At 37.0% G+C, this 21,112-nt stretch overlaps 2 long non-coding RNA genes across 2 annotated transcripts; both read left to right on the forward strand.

The window, feature by feature from the left end:
- Positions 1–3,848: 3,848 nt before the first annotated feature.
- Positions 3,849–5,665, forward strand: LOC142163601 (uncharacterized). Its single transcript, XR_012694550.1, has 3 exons — positions 3,849–3,937; positions 4,270–4,337; positions 5,320–5,665. It is a non-coding gene; the product is annotated as an uncharacterized LOC142163601 (long non-coding RNA).
- A 5,589-nt stretch (positions 5,666–11,254) lies between these two features.
- On the forward strand, positions 11,255–13,095 carry LOC142163602 (uncharacterized). The gene is made up of 3 exons (XR_012694551.1): positions 11,255–11,305; positions 11,638–11,705; positions 12,729–13,095. It is a non-coding gene; the product is annotated as an uncharacterized LOC142163602 (long non-coding RNA).
- Positions 13,096–21,112: the final 8,017 nt, after the last annotated feature.

Raw genomic sequence — 21,112 nt, forward strand, 5'->3', positions numbered from 1 at the left:
ATATCCCCATTGTTTAAAGTGTTACCGGAATCACCATTGTTTCCGGCAAAAAATAAGAAGAAGAAAAAAGAAAAAGAAGAGAAGAGAAAATATACTGGAGATGACTTTTAGGATGAAACGAAAGAGTTTTGGAGGAAAATGTACTGGAGATGATTTCTATTAAGCTGTTTTTTTTTAATATCCTAAGCTTTTTTTTTTTAATCAAAGTGGTGGAGATTGTGGCAATCAAAGTGGTGGTGGGTGTGATTTAATGGATAAATATATGGAGTATAATTTTTTTTGAAGAAATTCTGGTGGGTTTGGTGTAGATGGAGGCAGTGAAGTGGTGGGAGAAGGGACTGTTGTTATTAAAGAAGAAGGAAGAAGAGAAGAAAGAAAAGAAAAAGGAAAGGAAAATGACGAGGAAAAGTAAAACAAAATAGAAAGAAAAGTAAAAAATTACATTTAAATAAAAAATCTTGCAAAAAATTCAATTTTTAATTTTATTTTTAATCCCCTCACTCTCTTTAAGCAAGTGATATACACTCTCCGTGTCATATGGGCTGGGAGTGAGATAATGATATCAGTTCAAAGTTGTCAGGGGGTTCCGCAAAATAAAAGGGTGCCTCTAGCAAAGTGTGACAACCCCAATAGTGTAATTATATATTATCCCTATATATTGATGACATAAAAAAAATTACATCATCAAATCATAAAATTACTGGGAATACAACTGCAAGTAATTAATGATAAAAACATGTCCCACATGTTTAATGGGCTCAAAGATTCGTTGGAAACTAATCCAATTGTTCTGCAACTATGTGGAGCAAAAGAGAAGTAGGTCGTCTTGAAACTTATTTTCTTTTAGGATTAATAAGCAAAAGTTTCATTGGCGCCTTAGTTTTTCACCACCATCTAATTTATACTCATTTTTTAAAAGAAGTCTCACCGGTACTAAATTTTGGATAACTTCAAAAACGTTTTTCTCTTCGTCTTGTATTCTTGTCACATGTATTCAGGAGCTTCGCTGCTGTTTTCTTCTTCTCAGCATAAATTCAGGAGCAGTTTGATTTCTTCTTCTTTTCTTCTTTTCTTCTTTTCTTCTTTTCTTCTTCTACTTCTTCTTAGTTACAAAACACCATTGTAGGTTGTGTTTACAGTTTCTTCTTCTTCTTAGTTTTAAAATAATTTGTCGTTGTTTTGATAATTTGATAATTGAGCTATGTTATTTATGATATTTGAAAGTAATGTTTTAAATTGGAGCTCATTTGGAGTAGATTTGAGCGTTCAATTGTGTGTTGAATTATTAAAATTCGAAGAACAAGTTAATGTTTCAGAACTTAAGATCCGAATTTTGAAGTTGAATTGAAGAGATAGATCTGCTTAAGATCTGATTTTTCTGAAGGTTCATTAGAGAAAGATAGAAAAACTTAGGATCTGATTTCTGAGGTTGCATTAAGAGATAGAACTACTTAAGATCCGATTTTTTTGAAGTTGCATTAGAAAGATAGAAGAACTTCATATCTGATATCTGAAGTTGCATTGAAGAGATTGAACTACTTAAGATCTAATATTTCTAAGTTACATTAGAAAAACAGAAGAACTTCAAGTCCGATTTTGAAGTTGCATTAAAGAGATAAAAAATTCAATTAGGGTAATTTTTTGCAAATTTTATGCAATACGTATATAACTTTAATTGTAGCCCCAAAAGTGGATATATGTGAACTTCGTCCGAATAATTGTATTAAAATAAATTCTAAAATACCAATGAAAGCCAAAAAATTTCTACTACATGATCCCTATTTTTGCTCTTCTTCTTTTTTCCTCTTTTTTTTCTATCCTTTTTTCGTCCCCTTTTCTCCTTTTATTTTCTATTTCCTTCTTCCTCTATTTTCTCCTTTTTTTTTTCTTTTTGTTATGAATAGTTTGTACATTGGATACTACTTTGGATACTATATTGGATGCTACATTAGATGCCTATGTTGTGAATAACTTAAAGATTAAATTTCCTACTTTATGTCCATCATCTTTACTTTTTATGCCTATAAAAGGCCATGTAATTGCAATGGAAAAATACACCAAAGTGAAAGAAGAAAACACTTCTCCCTTCTTTCTATCTCTTCTTATTTACATTTTACTGCATTACTTTTATTTTATTACACGTTATCAGCACGAAGCTCTAATTTTATTCTTAACTCCCGCTAAGTTGAGCCATATTTTATTAAGGTATGTATCATTATAATCATCTTATTTATGGCAGTACATATCATATGCTCACTGTTTGCAGATTACTTGTGCGTATGGTCAGAATTAAAATTCAGGAAGTTTGGAGTAAAATCTAAATGGAAATTCTCATTTTGAAAGCTTAAAATTGAAGAAATGAACTAGGATTGGAATTTTAAGTAAACGACCTCGGAATTGGGATCCGAAGGTTCCAGCAGGTTCGTATGATAATTTCGGACTTGGACGTATGCCCGGATCGGGTTTTGGATAACCCGGGAGCGTTTTGGCGCCTATTGTGGAAGATAGCATTTTAGAAGAAATTGCATTAGATTGGCTTAAAATGCATTTCAGTGTTATTGATGTCCGTTTGGAATTCTGAGACTGGGAGTAGCTCCGTATGGTGATTCTGGATTTGGGAGCGTGATCGGAAGTGAATTCGGAGGTCCGTAGGTCATTTTGGAGCCGTTTGGCTAAATATAGAAATTTGAAGGTTTTTGAGAAAATTCGACCGGAAGTGGAAATTTTGATATCGGGGTCGGAATGCGATTCCGAAAGTTGGGGCAAGTCCGTAATGTCGAATGTGACTTGTGTGCAAAAATTTGAAGTCATTCCTGAATGATTTTGGTAAGGTTTGAGACACTTAGTCTCTTTTGAGGAAGCTTAAGTTGGAAAAGTCAACCAGATATTGACTTTTCTGTTAGAGCGCTTGAAACGCGAATTTTATGGTTCGGATAGCTTTGTTAGGTGATTTGGGACTTAGGAGTGTGTCCGGAATATTTTTGTGATGACCGGTGTAGAATTAAGCTTGAATCGGCAAAGTTAGTATTTTGGCGAATTCCGGTTAATAGGTAAGATTTTGATCCGAGGCTCGGAATAGAATTCTGAGAGTTGCTGTAGCTTCGTTATGTCATTTTGGACTTGTCTGCAAAATTTGAGATCATTCGGACTAGTTTTGACGTGTTTCGGCATCGGAGGTGGAAGTTAGAAGTTTCAAAGTTCATAGGTTTGAATCCGATGCGAATTTGGTGTTGTGATGTTGTTTTGAGCGTTACGAAGGTTGGAACAAGTTTGAACGATGTTATGGGATATGTTGGCATGATTGGTTGAGGTCCCACTGGCCTCGGGTGAGTTTTGGGTGGTTAAACGGACTATTTCATCCTTGAAAAAAATTGCAGAAATTTTTAGGCTTCTGCTGTGCCCAGAAAATTTCAGGCGCGAGTTGTCCAGTTTGGAAGCTCATATCTTGTAATCTATAAGAAATCAGAAAAATTGCAAAACATGAAAGTTGTAGCCCTTACATTCTAGTTTTCAGAAAGTTAAACAATTTGTGATTTGGATATTATATCAGAAAGTTATGATGGATCGAAAATGGCTGGTAAAGCGATTTCGACAGAATTTACGGATGCGCTTTAGAAGCTCATATCTCGGGATGTATAAAGAGTTATATGGTGTACAACCTATCACATTAAAGATCTTCGAGTCTAGTTTTTAAATATTCAAACCATTTGTCATTTGGATATTTATACAAGACGTTATGGGTGTTTACGCAGAAGGTGTCCGACAAGGGAAAATTTTAATAGGATGTACAACTTGTATAGCACAAGTGCAAGGTACAACTCGACGAAGCACGGACAGATTCTTTAAAACACGGATTTGGCTTATATCTTTCATTTCTTTCATTTGGCTTGGATTATTTTGGAGAGAATTTCAAGGGGGATTTCATCAAGTATCAAAGGTGAGTTGTTTCTACTTATTTCCAAGTTAAATACATGGATTAGAGCTGAAAACTCAAGTAATTTATGGACAAAAATGGTGGTTTAGGGCTTGAAACTTAAAATAATTAAATGAAGATTTGAGGGGTCATTTGAACTCCGATTTTGGTAAATTTGATATGTACGGACTCGTGGCGAGACGAGGAATACGGTGATGTGAATTTCGTAATTTTTCGAGAAGTGGGCCCGGGGCTCGGGTTTTGCGAATTTCGTGAATTTCGATATTTTTCGAGTCTTTTCGATTGGGTTATATTCCCTTAGCCTATTGTAATGTATTCGTTATGGTTTTAACCAGATTCGACGCGCGAAGAGGTAAATTCGAGAGGCAAGGGCATAACGGAGTAGACGTTGGACCGTCTTGAGGTGAGTAATGATTTTAAATGATGCACTGAGGGTTTGAAACCCCGGATTGCACAACATACTGATATGTTGAGATGAGACACGTGTTGTATGACGAGCGCGGGGTCATTTACTATTGGGGATTGTGACTTGGTCCATCCAGTTGATATTTTTACCGCATAATTGATAAAGATTTATTGTTTTTCACTATGATTGGACTTATTGCCATATTTGGGCTTCGTGCCAATTATCTGAAATCTTTTGTGAATTTACATCACTATTTTTCTCACGAATTGAAATATTATTTGAACTCAGTCCAATTGAATTATATTATTTTGTGAACTCAGCTACATTTATACTAAACTCGAGATTTAATGATATTTATAATGCTGTTGAGCTGAGCACTATTGTTTTACTGATGCCCAAGAGGCTTATGATTATTTTCTGGACTGATTGAGGCCGAGGGCCATACGTGAGGATATGTTGAGTGATGTGAGGAGGCTTTCAGGCCTCGAGTGTTATATGAGGAGGCTTTCAGGCCTCGTGTGTGATGTGTGAAGGCTTTCAGGCCTATTGATATTGCGCTTGGGCTGTAGGAGCCCCTCCGGAGTCTGTACACACCCCCAGTGAGCGCAGGGTACCCAGGTGAGTTGGGAGTGGGCCCGAGAGGCTGTTGCTTGTATGTGGTGAGTTGGGAGTGAGCCCGAGGGGCTGATATTGTGTGCTGGTGAGTTGGGAGTGAGTCCGAGGGGCTGATACTATACTGAGATTTACATATTGAGCCCGAGGGGCAAGCTTTTGATTTATCCTTACTGTGGAAATTATTTGTCTTTACTGTTTTAAAAGAAGAATTATCTGATACTCACTATTTTACTGTATAACTGATTTTACTGCTTGGGATAGCGCTATATTGTGCCGTTATGAGATTTCATGTTTTCAGTCGTTATTTATTTTTATTACTCACTGGGTCGGAGTACTCACATTACTCCCTGCACCATGTGTGCAGATACAGGCAGAGCTGAGTTCGCTCATGAGCGCCGATTTTTTCCAGGCCAGGCGGTGACTAGGAGTAACGAGGTAGTTGTTGACGTCCGCAGCCCCGTTTTCTCCCTTATCTTTGTTATTTATGATAATTCCAGACTTTGTAAAATATTAGTAAACTCTGTAGTAGCTCATGACTTGTGACACCCCGATTTCGGGCTGAGTTGGGATGGTTTTCCTTGTTCTATCACGTTTATTTCGCATTTAAGATTATATTGCCCATGATTTAGACTTATTCCTGCTAAGTAATTATAAAGAGATGTACTGTTTTGTTGATTGGCTGGCCTTGTCCTCACGAAAGGCGTCATCACTACCGGGTTGGGATTTTGGGTCGTGACAAGTTGGTATCAGACCCTAGGTTACTAGGTCTCGCGAGTCATGAGCTGGTTTAGTAGAGTCTCGCGGATCGGTATGGAGACGTCTGGACTTATCCTCGGGAGGCTGCAGAACCTTTAGGAAAAACTTCATATTCTTGAATTCTTAATCGTGCCTCCTTGATTCAGCTTGAAAAAGTAACTTTTACAGTTCCTTCCACATATTTGTATGCGCGAACGAATGCTCAGTATTAGATGTGCCTTGATGGCTTGTAATTCCCCGATCGATGGGCGAGGTGTAATCTCTGTGAGTTTGATGTTAGGCCAGTCGGGAGGACTTGAGGCCGGATCATTGCCTATGGCTTGAGCACCGGGGTGCTGATTATGTGAGCAAGTGTTTTGAACTTATATGTTCGGTATTGTCCCTATTAGTGGGAATGATGGATGGATAGATACGTGATGAGTATGTTACAACTGCGAGATGTATCTATATGACTTGGAAGTGACGATGGAGACCTGTTGGATGATAGGTGGACTATTAAGTGTTTGATTTTTCATTGTGATGCTTTGTCAAGTTGTGGATGTGTTGTTAGGATGGTTTTGGTGATTCTCTGGCAGGTGGATAGGCCCAATTACAAAGGAAACTCTGCCGAAATTTTTGAAAAATTTGGGACTTAGTAAAAAAAAAAAATTGTCGCCTAATAGTGGGCTTAACTGTTGTGTGAGTGAATGAAGGAGTGAGTTTAATCTCACCATGGTATTACGGCAGCAATAGTGTATATGTGTTGTGATCTATGGCTTCGAGCCAAGTTGGGGAGTTTGCTATTGATTAGATAATTGTGCATTCATGTGCTATGTTGGTTCCGATTCGAGGCATGCTGGCGAATCAGCTCTGGTTACGGAAATTGGTCCGAAGATGGCACGAGTGAGGGAAAACTTGGACAAAGGCTACATGGTGTTTTATAGATGTGTGAGAATCACAGTATGTCTTAAGTTGTCGTTGGTAAAGAATGCTCGGTGCATGGAGCAGAAAGATGTTTGGTTGTACTAGAATGAGGTCATACCCTGCGGTGTCAGAGTGCTAATGAGGCACATGTGGTTATGTTCCTTGGATCAGGTGAATTGAATTTTGAATAAGAGTAAATGACTTGAGAGAATGGTTCTAATGTGTTCGAAAGTCGTGTAATAGTGGCTTTGAGCTAAGTGGGAGAGTCCCACCGCTTACGATTGGGTTGCATGGTTAATTGCCTACGTGAATTCTGGTTATTAGCGTATTGATGGGTTATTGCGGCTACGGAAAAGGACTATGAGTGGTAATTTGAGTAAATGAATTGTTGAATGCATGTTATGGTTAGCCTTATTGGCTCATGTTCAGACTTGAGGGAAGATTCATGATTTATGCCTCGTATAGGTGCAGGCTTCGAGGGAAGTGATCCCGCTGGGTGCTTCATAGAGAGGGTATTCATATGTTATAAAATTCAGTGGAGTGGTTGCATTCGGGGCCAAGTCGGAGCGGGTGGCTCTCAGTAACGGTCCTCATGAATTCAAAGGGCAAAGTGTGGTGCCTAATAATGTTGACATTATAGATACAGATAAGAATCAAGCTTTGTAGCAGCTTATGAGAAGGTGCCCAAAATGTTCTATAATATTTTGACTTGCGGTGTAGCATTTGGGAGATATGAAATGGTTCGTGGGATTTGAGACAGCATGGTCTCGTGATTCAAGGTCACTCCGGAGGAGTACAGATGGAGTATGTTATGTGTTGAATGGAGAAATATTATTTCCAAGGCAATTAAGGATAAATTGGAAGGAGGTAGGTTGATTAGCCATAGTTGAATTGGCATATTGGTGTCAGTGATCAGTTCCTTCAGCGTGAGCAAGTTATGCAAGTGATTTGTGGCGGTACGTGTGAGGTTTGTCGGCCACCGTAATTGATTTTGTTCAGAAGCATTCTTTTGTTATGGCTTGTTATGTGGAGGAAAATCCCGGAAGGGTTATGGTGGCTTGGACCACTACTTAGATATTGGCATATTCGACGGTTATGAGAATTCGCCTGTATGTTGCTATAGTTCTCCCGAAGTAAGTTAAATGGAAAGTCTTATGTGATGAAATATTAGCCTATCGGCGGTTCCAGAGTTGTGATGGAAATCATGTCTATCATATATCGGCATGTGTGGTGCAGTGAGTGGCATGGAATTTGAAGTAAGGACCAATGTCGCAGTTTGGTCAATGACTGTGATGTCACAAGCTCGGATGAGCAGGAAAGGAGTTCCAGTGTTTTGAGTAAGATGGGTATTGATGTCAGTATCACCTGAGACCGGTGTTCTGTGAGAAAGGCTTTGCATCCTGGTTAGGGATTCTTGATCACTTTTCAGCGTTAGTGCAGCCGGTGGTTTGAATGTGCGAACCCGTTAATTATTTCGGAAGATGGTGGGAGCTTGTCCCACAGGAAGATTGTATAAGTGTGACATGTAGTCACTTGATTAATTAGAAATTTAAACCAAGTATGAGGATTTTGGTAATATCATCCATTTGAGAATTTATGCTTGGAGGGCACTCTGCTTATTGGGTTATAGACCTGTGAAATATTATTGGCCTAGCTTGGCACGATCAGGATCGACTTGAGGTCGGGGGATAGATTTAAATGTGGAAGTGAGCCTTACATCAGGCCAGTTGTGTTTATTTCAGCAATGCGCTCTTTATGGAAGGATAGTCGCGGTCTTATTTCGTGGTCAGATAATTCATGTAAAGATATATTGCGATGTATGAGTTGTGAGACGGCTTGGTAAATTCCTTATGTGTTGAGGTTCCGCTCAGCGGTGATGTTATATGAGCAGGATGGCTCTTGAGACTTAGATCATGTATCGCACCTCAGTTGTGCTTGAGTTGTAGCCTATAACGCTATATGTTTCCTTGGGAATGGTATTATGCACCTTAGTGTGTTTATGACCGATATTCGGTATTTGGATGTGGTGAGCTATTCAGCTCGACGTGTATCGCCTTATGTGAGTTCTATATGTGGATCGGGTGGCACGCCGCCATGGGTATGTTGTTTGGATCGGGTTGCGCGCCGCAACAGTGTGATGTTCAGTTCAGTGCCCATATTTGCTTTTATGTGTTCTGTTTCCCTGTTTTCTGAGGAAGTCCATGTTAGTGTGCGAGTTGAGTAGTTCCTCCCAGAGTTTGCCTTCCTTTTGTATCGCGTTCAAATTGGTAGCCCACTGGCACATTGTGGCGTCTTGTGGGATTTTTGATTATGTCCGAGGTGACTTATTGCCTGAGCAATTCGTACTGGGTGAGACGAGGTTACTAGATTTGGGGTCAGTGCAAACTGATTATATGAAGTATATTATAGAGCAAAGATCATTCTTTGGTTTGAGACAAGGTAATGGAACTTGTCAGGAGTATAGATCCAATGAATTGTTGATTCAACAGTTGATTATGAATTTCGGCACATCTCTTCAGTCGTATCGGTGTTGTAAAAACTAGAGCAAGACCTATGTAGGTCATGAGATGCAATGGGAGCATCAGATTTGTGGAATTTCGACTATTATGTTTAAAGAATGTTATTGTGGTCCTATGAGTAAAGTGATGCAAAGTGTGAATTCAGAAAAGTTATGCAGCCATGTTTGGGTACAACGTGTGGAGATTGATATGGTGGTCGTATGATGGAAACAGGCTTGGCAGGAAATTCAGGATATTGGAATTGGACCTAATGGCTTATTTGCTTGAATAAGGGAGTATATCTACAGAGTTATCGAGCTAATGTGCTCAACTGAGTGGTGGTTTCACGGGAAGGTGCATGAGGTGTTAAACAAGTGATTTCAGACTACTTCAGTGTAGTTCTCAGCACGTTCGAGGACGAACGTATGTTTAAGTAGGGGAGATTGTAACGACCCGATCGGTCGTTTTGAGCTCCGGCGCGTCATTCAGCAGTTTGAGGCCATGAGCAGCTTCATCTCAGGTATATTGACTTGTGTGTATGGTCAGAATTAAAATTCAAGAAGTTTGGAGTCAAATCTAAATGGAAATTCTCATTTTGAAAGCTTAAAATTGAAGAAATAAACTAGGATTGGAATTTTGAGTAAACGACCTCGGAATTTGGATCCGAAGGTTCCAGCAGGTTCGTATGATGATTTTGGACTTGGGCGTATGCCCGGATGGGGTTTTGGATAACCCGGGAGCATTTTGGCGCCTATTGTGGAAGATAGCATTTTAGAAGAAATTGCATCAGTTTGACTTAAAATGCATTTAAGTGTTATTGATGTCCGTTTGGAATTCCGAGACTGGGAGTAGCTCCATATGGTGATTCTGGATTTGGGAGCGCGATCGGAAGTGAATTCGGAGGTCCGTAGGTCATTTTGGAGCCGTTTGGCTAAATATAGAAATTTGAAGATTTTGAGAAAATTCGACCGGAAGTGGAAATTTTGATATCGGGGTCGGAATGCGATTCCGAAAGTTGGACAAATCCGTAATGTCGAATGTGACTTGTGTGCAAAAATTTGAAGTCATTCCTGAATAATTTTGGTAAGGTTTGAGACACTTAGTCTCTTTTGAGGAAGCTTAAGTTGGAAAAGTCAACCGGATATTGACTTTTGTGTTAGAGCGCTCGAAACGCGAATTTTATGGTTCGGATAGCTTTGTTAGGTGATTTGGGACTTAGGAGTGTGTCCGGAATATTTTTGTGATGACCGGTGTAGAATTAAGCTTGAATCGGCAAAGTTAGTATTTTGGCGAATTCCGGTTGATAGGTAAGATTTTGATTCGAGGATCGGAATGGAATTCCGAGAGTTGTTGTAGCTTCGTTATGTCATTTTGGACTTGTCTGCAAAATTTGAGATCATTCGGACTAGTTTTGACGTGTTTCGGCATCGGATGTGGAAGTTAGAAGTTTCAAAGTTCATAGGTTTGAATCCGTGCGAATTTGGTGTTGTGATATTGTTTTGAGCATTACGAAGGTCAGAACAAGTTTGAACAATGTTATGGGATATGTTGACATGATTGGTTGAGGTCCCACTGGCCTCGGGTGAGTTTTGGGTGGTTAAACGGACTATTTCATCTTTGAAAAAAATTGCAGAAATTTTTAGGCTTCTGCTGTGCCCAGAAAATTTCAGGCGCAAGGTGTCCAGTTTGGAAGCTCATATCTTGTAATCTATAAGAAATCAGAAAAATTGCAAAACACGAAAGTTGTAGCGCTTACGTTCTAGTTTTCATAAAGTTAAACCATTCATGATTTGTATATTATCTCAGAATGTTATGATGGATCGAAAATGGCTGGTAGAGCGATTTCGATAGAATTTACGGATGCGCTTTAGAAGCTCATATCTCGGGATATATAAAGAGTTATATGGTGTACAACCTATCAAATTAAATATCTTCGAGTCTAGTTTTTAAATCTTCAAACCATTTGTCATTTGGATATTTATACAAGACGTTATGGGTGTTTAAGCAGAAGGTGTCCGACAAGGGAAAATTTTAATAGGATGTACAACTTGTATAGCACAAGTGCAAGGTACAACTCGACGAAGCACGGACAGATTCTTTAAAACACGGATTTGGCTTATTTCTTTCATTTCTTTCATTTGGCTTGGATTATTTTGGAGAGAATTTCATGGGGGATTTCATCAAGCATCAAAAGTGAGTTGTTTCTACTTATTTTCAAGTTAAATATATGGATTAGAACTGAAAACTCAAGTAATTTATGGATAAAGATGGTGGTTTAGGGCTTGAAACTTAAGAGGATTACATGAAGATTTGAGGGGTCATTTGAACTCCGATTTTGGTAAATTTGATATGTACGGACTCGTGGCGAGACGAGGAATCCGGTGATGTGAATTTCGTAATTTTTCGAGAAGTGGGCCCGGGGCTCGGGTTTTGCGAATTTCGTGAATTTCGATATTTTTCGAGTCTTTTCGATTGGGTTATATTCCCTTAGCCTATTGTAATGTATTCGTTATGGTTTTAACCAGATTCGACGCGCGAAGAGGTAAATTCGAGAGGCAAGGGCATAACGGAGTAGACGTTGGACCGTCTTGAGGTGAGTAATGATTTTAAATGATGCACTGAGGGTTTGAAACCCCGGATTGCACAACATACTGATATGTTGAGATGAGACACGCGTTGTATGACGAGCGCGGGGTCATTTACTATTGGGGATTGTGACTTGGTCCATCCAGTTGATATTTTTACCGCATAATTGATAAAGATTTATTGTTTTTCACTATGATTGGACTTATTGCCATATTTGGGCTTCGTGCCAATTATCTGAAATCTTTTGTGAATTTACATCACTATTTTCCTCACGAATTGAAATATTATTTGAACTCAGTCCAATTGAATTATATTATTTTGTGAACTCAGCTACATTTATACTCAACTCGAGATTTAATGATATTTATAATGCTGTTGAGCTGAGCACTATTGTTTTACTGATGCCCAAGAGGCATATGATTATTTTCTGGACTGATTGAGGCCGAGGGCCATACGTGAGGATATGTTGAGTGATGTGAGGAAGCTTTCAGGCCTCGAGTGTTATATGAGGAGGCTTTCAGGCCTCGTGTGTGATGTGTGAAGGCTTTCAGGCCTATTGATATTGCACTTGGGTTGTAGGAGCCCCTCCGGAGTCTGTACACACCCCCAGAGAGCGCAGGGTACCCAGGTGAGTTGGCAGTGGGCCCGAAATGCCGTTGCTTGTGTGTGGTGAGTTGGGAGTGAGCCCGAGGGGCTGATGTTTTGTGCTGGTGAGTTGGGAGTGAGCCCGAGGGGCTGATGTTGTGTGCTGGTGAGTTGGGAGTGAGCCCGAAGGGCTGATACTATACTGAGATTTACATATTGAGCCCGAGGGGCAAGCTTTTGATTTATCCTTACTGTGGAAATTATTTGTCTTTACTGTTTTAAAAGAAGAATTATCTGATACTCACTGTTTTACTGTATAACTGATTTTACTGCTTGGGATAGCGCTATATTGTGCCGTTATGAGATTTCATGTTTTCAGTCATTATTTATTTTTATTACTCACTGGGTCGAAGTACTCACATTACTCCCTACACCATATGTGCAGATACAGGCAGAGCTGAGTTCGCTCCTGAGCGCTGATTTTTTCCAGGCCAGGCGGTGACTAGGAGTAACGAGGTAGCTGTTGACGTCCGCAGCCCCGTTTTCTCCCTTATCTTTGTTATTTATGATAATTCTAGACTTTGTAAAATATTAGTAAACTCTGTAGTAGCTCATGACTTGTGACACCCCGATTTCGGGCTGAGTTGGGATGGTTTTCCTTGTTCTATCACGTTTATTTCGCATTTAAGATTATATTGCCCATGATTTAGACTTATTCCTGCTAAGTAGTTATAAAGAGATGTACTATTTTGTTGATTGGGTGGCCTTGTCCTCACGAGAGGCGCCATCACGACCGGGTTGGGATTTTGGGTCGTGACATATATTTTATTAAGGTATGTATCATTATAATCATCTTATTTATGGCAGTACATATCATATGCTCATTGTTTGCAAATTACTTGTGCACTTGGGCATCTTAAATAGTTTAAGTACATTGCAGTGATTAAATAACTATTTCCTTTCGTGCTCAACTCTTAGAGGACCTCAAAGTCATCAAACTAGCTATGCACTAATGTCATGGACTCCCTGGATCAAAACATATCTTTAAGGCATTTTGAAGAACTGTGAGAAATGAATTGACAAACAATAATTTTTTAATTACTTTATATTTATTGGAACATATAAATAATGTTAGTCACGTTCAATTCTATTAACACATATATATCAATAATATAAAGTGAAATGAAAAAAGTATGTAATTTCGACTTTATGGCAAGAATAAAATGAAATAGTAGATTGTTAACATGATATAACTCTATTTTCATTTCTTTTACCTTAATCGTTTTGTTTTCATTAATTGTTTATTATTATAATTATTTCTCTAACTTATTCATCTTTTATGATAGTTTTCACTATGTCAAATTTATCAAAACTTGAATTTGTGGCACTTGACATCACCAGAAGGAACTATTTATCATGGGTTCTTGATGCTGAAATTCACCTTGACGCTAAAGGTCTTGGAAATACTATTATACAAGGAAATGAAGCATCAAATCAGGATAAAGTGAAGGCCATGATTTTCCTTCGTCATTATCTACATGGAGGGTTAAAAACTGAATATTTAACCGTAAAAGATCCACTTGAATTATGGATTAATTTGAAGGATCGATATGACCACCTAAAACTTACGGTATTACCGAAAGCTCGGTATGAGTGGATACATTTAAGGTTGCAAGACTTTAAAACCGTAAGTGAGTATAATTCTGCTATCTTTAAAGTAAGTTCTCTATTAAAATTATGTGGAGACACTATCACAGATGAGGACTTATTGGAAAAAACATTTTCTACTTTTTACGCTTCAAATGTGGTGCTACAACAACAATACCGTGAAAAAGATTTTAAGAAATATTCTGAGTTAATCACATGCCTACTTGTGGCTGAGCAGAATAATACTCTATTAATGAAAAATCATGAAGCTCGTCCCACCGGGTCAGCTCCATTTCCGGAAGTGAATGTTGTAGCAACATATTATAAGTTTGAAAGAAAACAAAATAATTACCGTGGTCGTGGACATGGTCGTAAACGTGGACGTGGCAGGGGACGAAACAATTATCGTCATTATGGTGGAAATAAATTGGAGAACAATAAGGGTTCTCAAATTAATCATTCAAAAGGTAAAGCTAGTATGTGTCACCGATGTGGTATGAGAGGTCATTGGGCACGCATTTGTCGTACGCCAGAACATTTTGTCAAACTTTATCAAGCCTCCCTCAGGAAAAAAGAAAATAATGTGGAGGCACACTTGACCTTTCAAAATAATGATGATGAAGCAGGTCCTTCAAATAAATATGATTCTAAGGCACATCTTGCATATAAAGATGATGATTTTGAAGGCCTAACAAATATTATTCATTTAGAAGTTGGAGACTTCTTTGAGGATATTGACTGAAGAACTAATCATCTTACTGGGGAATGAAGCTATAAAAGTTATTATTTTTATATTTGCAACTAGTTTATTTTTCTTGAGTGTATTTTCCTAATGCATCATGTGTTGCTAGTTTCTACATTCCTAATGTATTTCTTAATATTTTTTTTCCGCTTGTCTTTCATATTTCTTATGATGTATTATTTGTTTTTTTATGAAGAATATGAAAATTCCCCAGTCTTCAGTTGGACTCAAGATGGACAAAATACAGCATTAGCTACAACACACACTATTTTAAAAGATAAGAGATATTTCTCTTATTTGGTAATGAAAGAAGCGAATGTTAATACAATATCCGGTAGTACAAGATTAATTGAAGGTTCTGGAAGAGCCAATTTATTACTACCAGGAGGAACAAATTTGGCTATTGATGAAGCACTATATTGTAGTAAATCTCAAAGAAACTTATTAAGTTTCAAAGATATTCGCCAAAATGGCTATCATATTGAGACTACAAATGATGAAAAGATTGAATATCTTTATATTACTACAATAATGTCCGGTAAGAAATATGTGCTTGAAATGTTACTTGCTCTTTCCTCCGGCTTATACTACACAAGTATTAGCAGGATTGAAACACATGCCATAGTAAACGAGAAGTTTACTAATCAAGATAATTTTATTATTTGGCATGACCGGTTGGGCCATCCTGGTTCTAATATGATGCGTAAAATAATTGAGAATTCACATGGACATGTAATGAAGAATCAGAAGATTCTTCAATTTAAGGAATTCTCTTGTGCTGCATGTTCTCAAGGAAAATTAATTATTAGACCATCAACTATTAAAGTTAGGATGGAATCCCCTGCATTTCTGGAACGTATACAGGGTGATATATGTGGGCCCATTCACCCTCCATGTGGACCATTCAAATATTATATGGTTTTGGTAGATGCATCTACAAGATGGGCACATGTGTGCTTACTATCAACTCACAATATGGCATTTGCGAGATTGTTGGCTCAAATAATAAAGCTAAGAGCACAATTTCCATATTATGCAATTAAGACAATTCGTCTTGATAATGCTGGTGAGATTACATCCCAAGCCTTTAATGATTATTGTATTTCAACTGGGATAACAATTGAGCATCCGGTTGCTCATGTTCATACACAAAACGGTCTAGCAGAATCATTGATCAAACGCCTCCAATTAATTGCTAGACCAATGCTTATGAGAACAAAACTTCCCATTTCAGTATGGGGTCATACTATTTTGCATGCAACAACACTTGTGCGGATAAGGCCCACAAGTTATCATAAAGTCTCCCCATTGCAATTGGCTTTTGGTCAGGAGCCAAATATTTCCCATCTTAGGATCTTTGATTGTGCGATATATGTTCCAATTGCTCCACCACAACGCACAAAGATGGGTCCTCAAAGAAGGTTGGGGATATATGTTAGATATGAATCTCCTTCTATTATAAAATATCTAGAGCCGATGACTAGAGATTTATTTACGGCAAGATTTTCTAATTGCCATTTTGATGAATCAGTATATCCAACATTAGGGGGAGAAAATAAGCAGCTGAAAAAGAAGATAGATTGGAATGCATTATCACTGTCTCATTTAGATCCTCGAACAAATCAATGTGAACAAGAGGTTCAAAAGATTATTCATTTACAAAATATTGCAAATCAAGTGCCAGATGCATTCACTGACCTACCAAGGGTGAATAAGTCACATATTCTTGCTGCTAATGCTCCAATTCGAGTTAATATCCCGGAAGGACAATTAATTAAAGCAAATAAGTCTAAGCCATGCTTGAAACGTGATAGACCAATCGGTTCTAAAGATAAAAATCCTCGAAGAAGAAAAGGAGCAAGTGATCAAAGTGAACATAACACAGAGGTAGTGGCTCAAGAAGAGCCCCAAGACGTAACAAATGATAAAACCTTAGGAGAGGTCCAGGTACCTGAAAATAATAAAAATGAAGAGATATCAATAAGTTATGTCTCAACCAGGAAAATATGGAACCGAAATAATATTGTTATCGATAACATTTTTGTTTATAATGTTGCTGTTGAAATAATGCAATTAGATGAGGATCTTGAACCAAAATCTGTCAATAAATGTAGACAGAGAAATGATTGGCCAAAATGGAAAGACGCTATCCAGGCAGAGTTAACTTCACTTGGAAAACTTGAAGTCTTCGGACCTATAGTTCGAACACCTGAAGGCATAAAGACAGTAGGGTATAAATGGGTTTTTGTGCGAAAACGAAATGATAAAAATGAAGTCGTTAGATATAAAGCGCGACTTGTGGCACAAGGGTTTTCCCAAAGGCCTGGAATTAATTATATGGAGACATATTCTCCTGTAGTGGATGCTATCACCTTCAGGTATCTCATAAATATGGCAATGCAAGAAAAACTTGATATGCATCTAATGGATGTTGTTACAGCCTATTTGTATGGATCATTAGACAACAAAATTTTTATGAAAGTACCTGAGGGATTTAAAGTGCCAGAAGCATATAAAAGTTTTCGAGAAACTTGTTCAATAAAGCTTCAGAAATCTTTATACGGATTGAAACAATCAGGTCGTATGTGGTACAATCGCCTGAGTGAATACCTATTGAAAGAAGGGTACAAGAATGATCCAATTTGTCCTTGTGTCTTTATAAAAAGGCCTGGATCTGAATTTGTTATAATTGCCGTGTATGTTGATGATTTAAATATCATTGGAACTCCTGGGGAGCTTCCAAAAACAGTAGACTGTTTGAAGAAAGAATTTGAAATGAAATATCTTGGAAAGACAAAATTTTGTCTTGGTCTACAAATTGAGTATATGAAATATGGATTATTTATCCATCAATCAACATACACTGAAAAGATTTTAAAGTGATTCTATATGGATAAAGCACATCCATTGAGTACCCCGATGGTTGTGAGATCACTTGATATAAAGAAAGATCCATTCCGACCTCATGAAAATGATGAAAAGCTTCTTGGTGCCGAAGTACTATATCTTAGTACAATTGGGGCATTAATGTATCTTGTCAATAATTCCCGACCAGATATAGCTTTCTCAGTAAGCTTATTGGCAAGATTTCGTACTTCGCCAATACAAAGACACTGGAATGGTATAAAACATATATTCAGATACCTCCAAGGGACCATTGATATGGGTTTATTTTATTCAAATGAATCCAAGCCATCATTGATTTGTTATGCAGGTGCATGATATTTGTCTGATCCACACAAAGGTTGATCTCAGACAGGCTATTTATTTACAAGTGGAGGTACAACCATATCATGGCGTTCGACAAAACAAACTATGGTTTCTACTTCTTCAAATCATGCAGAGATAATAGCCATTCACGAAGCAAGTCGAGAATGCGTTTGGTTAAGATCTATAACTCAACACATTGAGCAAACATGTGTTCTTTCTTCCAAAGAGAATATTCCAACAATATTGTATGAAGACAATGCTGCATGCATAGCTCAATTGAAAGGAGGATATATCAAAGGAGATAGAACAAAACGCATTTCACCGAAATTCTTTTTCACTCATGATCTTCAGAAGAATGGTAAAATAGATGTACAACAAGTTCGTTCAAGTGATAATTTGGCTGATCTGTTCAGTAAGGCGTTACCAACCTCAATATTTGAAAAGCTGATATATAAGATTGGAATGCGTCGTCTTCGAGACATTAAGTGATTTTTCATCAGGGGGAGTAACTACACGCTGCACTTTTTCCTTAAGCAAGGTTTTGTCCCACTGGGTTTTCCTGGTAAAGTTTTTAATGAGGCAGCAAGCAATGCATATTATAAATAACTATGTACATCCTAATATGTTTTTTGTAACTTTTTAATGAGACACATTACCTTACATGGACATCCAAGGGGGAGTGTTATGAATAGTTTGTACATTGGATACTCTTTGGATACTACATTGGATGCTACATTGGATGCCAATGTTGTGAATAACTTAAAGATTAAATTTCCTACTTTATGTCCATCATCTTTACTTTTTATGCATATAAAAGGCCATGTAGTTGCAATGGAAAAATACACCAAAGTGAAAGAAGAAAACACTTCTCCCTTCTTTCTATCTCTTCTTATTTACATTTTACTGCATTACTTTTATTTTATTACACTTTTTCATTTTTTGTTTCTTTCTTTTTCTTTCTTTGTTCGTATTTTCTGATTCGATTCATTTTTCCTAAATTATATATATATTTTTCATTTTTTTAAATTATTTTTTTCTCTTTAGTTTGATTTCATTCATTTTCTTGCTCTTTTTTTATTTTATATTTATAGCTAAATTTTATAACAATACGTGATTGTTTTTGTATTGTTTCTCTACATATGACAAAAAATAAGTGAAAGCGTATACCTTTCACTTTTTTATTTTTTTCTTGATATAAACTATAGTAAACCTTTTATCTTTTTTTTTTTTTAAATGTGTGTATTAAATATTTCTAGCATATTGTATTTGAAAATAGTAAATTAGTATAACAAAATAACATATCAGTATAATAAAATAATATATTAGTGTTTAATATTATTATAAAATATTTTACATAGTAGTATACTAGCATCATACATAAATATATCAAATAGATATATTACTATTTTTATATCTATTCCTAAATCTACTTCTAACATAGTAAATAATATTTCCGTGGAACTCTGACAGATACTTCATTTAAGAAAATGCTTGAAAAGAGTATGAGGTACTCAGTTGAAAATTTAAAAGAGGACCCAATTAGAAATTTCTAATAATTAAGAAAGAATCCAGTTAGAATAGTATATACTGTTATAGTATAGTATAACAGTATACTGCCGCCGTAAACTATATACTGTTGAATTATATGTCGTATACAAAAAATAACATACAGTATATCAAAATGGTATATTATGTTCTTTGTTCAACGCCTACAATCTCTTTGAAATTGCCTCAAGATATTCAACATACTTTTTACACATTGAGCCTAAAATCTCCGCAAAAACGACTCAAATTTTAACCATGATTTACGATCAATATTTCAAGCACACCTTAGTTAAAATCGAATCAAAATAACTACAAAATCAATAAACTCATTTTATGAATTTTAAGTTTCAAAATCCTTCAATGGTGGATTTGATTTTCTTACAATAAATCTCCAAAAAATCAGCGTTAGCACAATAATCTACCCATTCAAGGAGATTGATATTTGTTTAGACTGGATACTTATATCAGTGATCACAGAAGCAAGGGCACTTGAATTAACAAACAGAGTTAGCCACATTACATGCTTGCAGTATCTGGCCACATTCAGAACAGGGAACATATAACTGATTTAGACAAGGTTTCATATAACTTAGTTTATTAACTAAGTGGACTCATATAGACATATACTGAACAGAAGCATGCTGGAATTTGAAACAACTAACCAAACAAACATATAGCACAGGATAGCACGAACCAAAAGCTCTCTAGTCTAGAAAGAAGTATCCAGAAATCATGGATCAAATAGAAACATGTTAAGGCAAACCATCCATACTAGCATACAGAACAGGATAGGCTAACAGGAATTGAGGCATGCTAGTTAAGATAGAAACAAACATGAAATAGGGACATGTTGATGTCTATTGTGAACTGACTACATAGCATATAGAAGAGACATGATAATAGAAATGGAAGCATACCAGTTAAAGAGATAGCAAACAAGAAGATATAGGGCAAACAGAAACATGTTGAAGTCTAACTAATAGCATATAGAAGAGAACATGATAATAGAAATGGAGGCATACCAGTTAAAAAGATAGCAAACAGGAAGGTGAAGATGAATGAAATCCAAGGGTCTAGCCTTGGCTTTCAGCCAGCTAGACAGCGCAACAAATCAAAGAACTGTAAGTGTGTAAGTGTGTATCAGTGTGTGCTTGTAAGTATAGGTGTCTGAGTGTGAGCGTGTGTGTTCGTGTTTTTTTTTAAAAACAAATCAGAATGGTGGGGTTATATAGCGTTCAGCAGAGTAGAACAAATAAGGTAAAGGAAATTAAGAGTTCACAAATAAGGTATGCAAATCATTCAATCAGTTAAGTAAGGCCATACTCAATCAATTAACACGATAAGATCCGGAAATACCCCTTAAATTAGGAGAAATATCATAAAAAAATCAATTAGCGGACATAATTGATGTTTAAATAAGGTAAGAAATAAGTCAGAGACCATTTACAGGTTGGTCAGAACAAATCAAACCCAGAAATCAGGCCAGTAGCATAATTAAGGAAGGTATCAATTATAAGTCACATATAAGGAAGGAATAAATTAAAATCTCAGAAAGATACCAATTTTAAAAAGAAAAATATAATTCCAAACCCTAGTTGTCACGACCCCAACCCTGGCCGTGATGGCGCCTAACACAATGCTAGGCAAGCCCGACCAACTAACATCTCACGATCTCTTCCTTTATA

This window comes from Nicotiana tabacum, chromosome 8, assembly GCF_000715075.1.
Source record: "Nicotiana tabacum cultivar K326 chromosome 8, ASM71507v2, whole genome shotgun sequence".
Classification (NCBI taxonomy): domain Eukaryota; kingdom Viridiplantae; phylum Streptophyta; class Magnoliopsida; order Solanales; family Solanaceae; genus Nicotiana; species Nicotiana tabacum.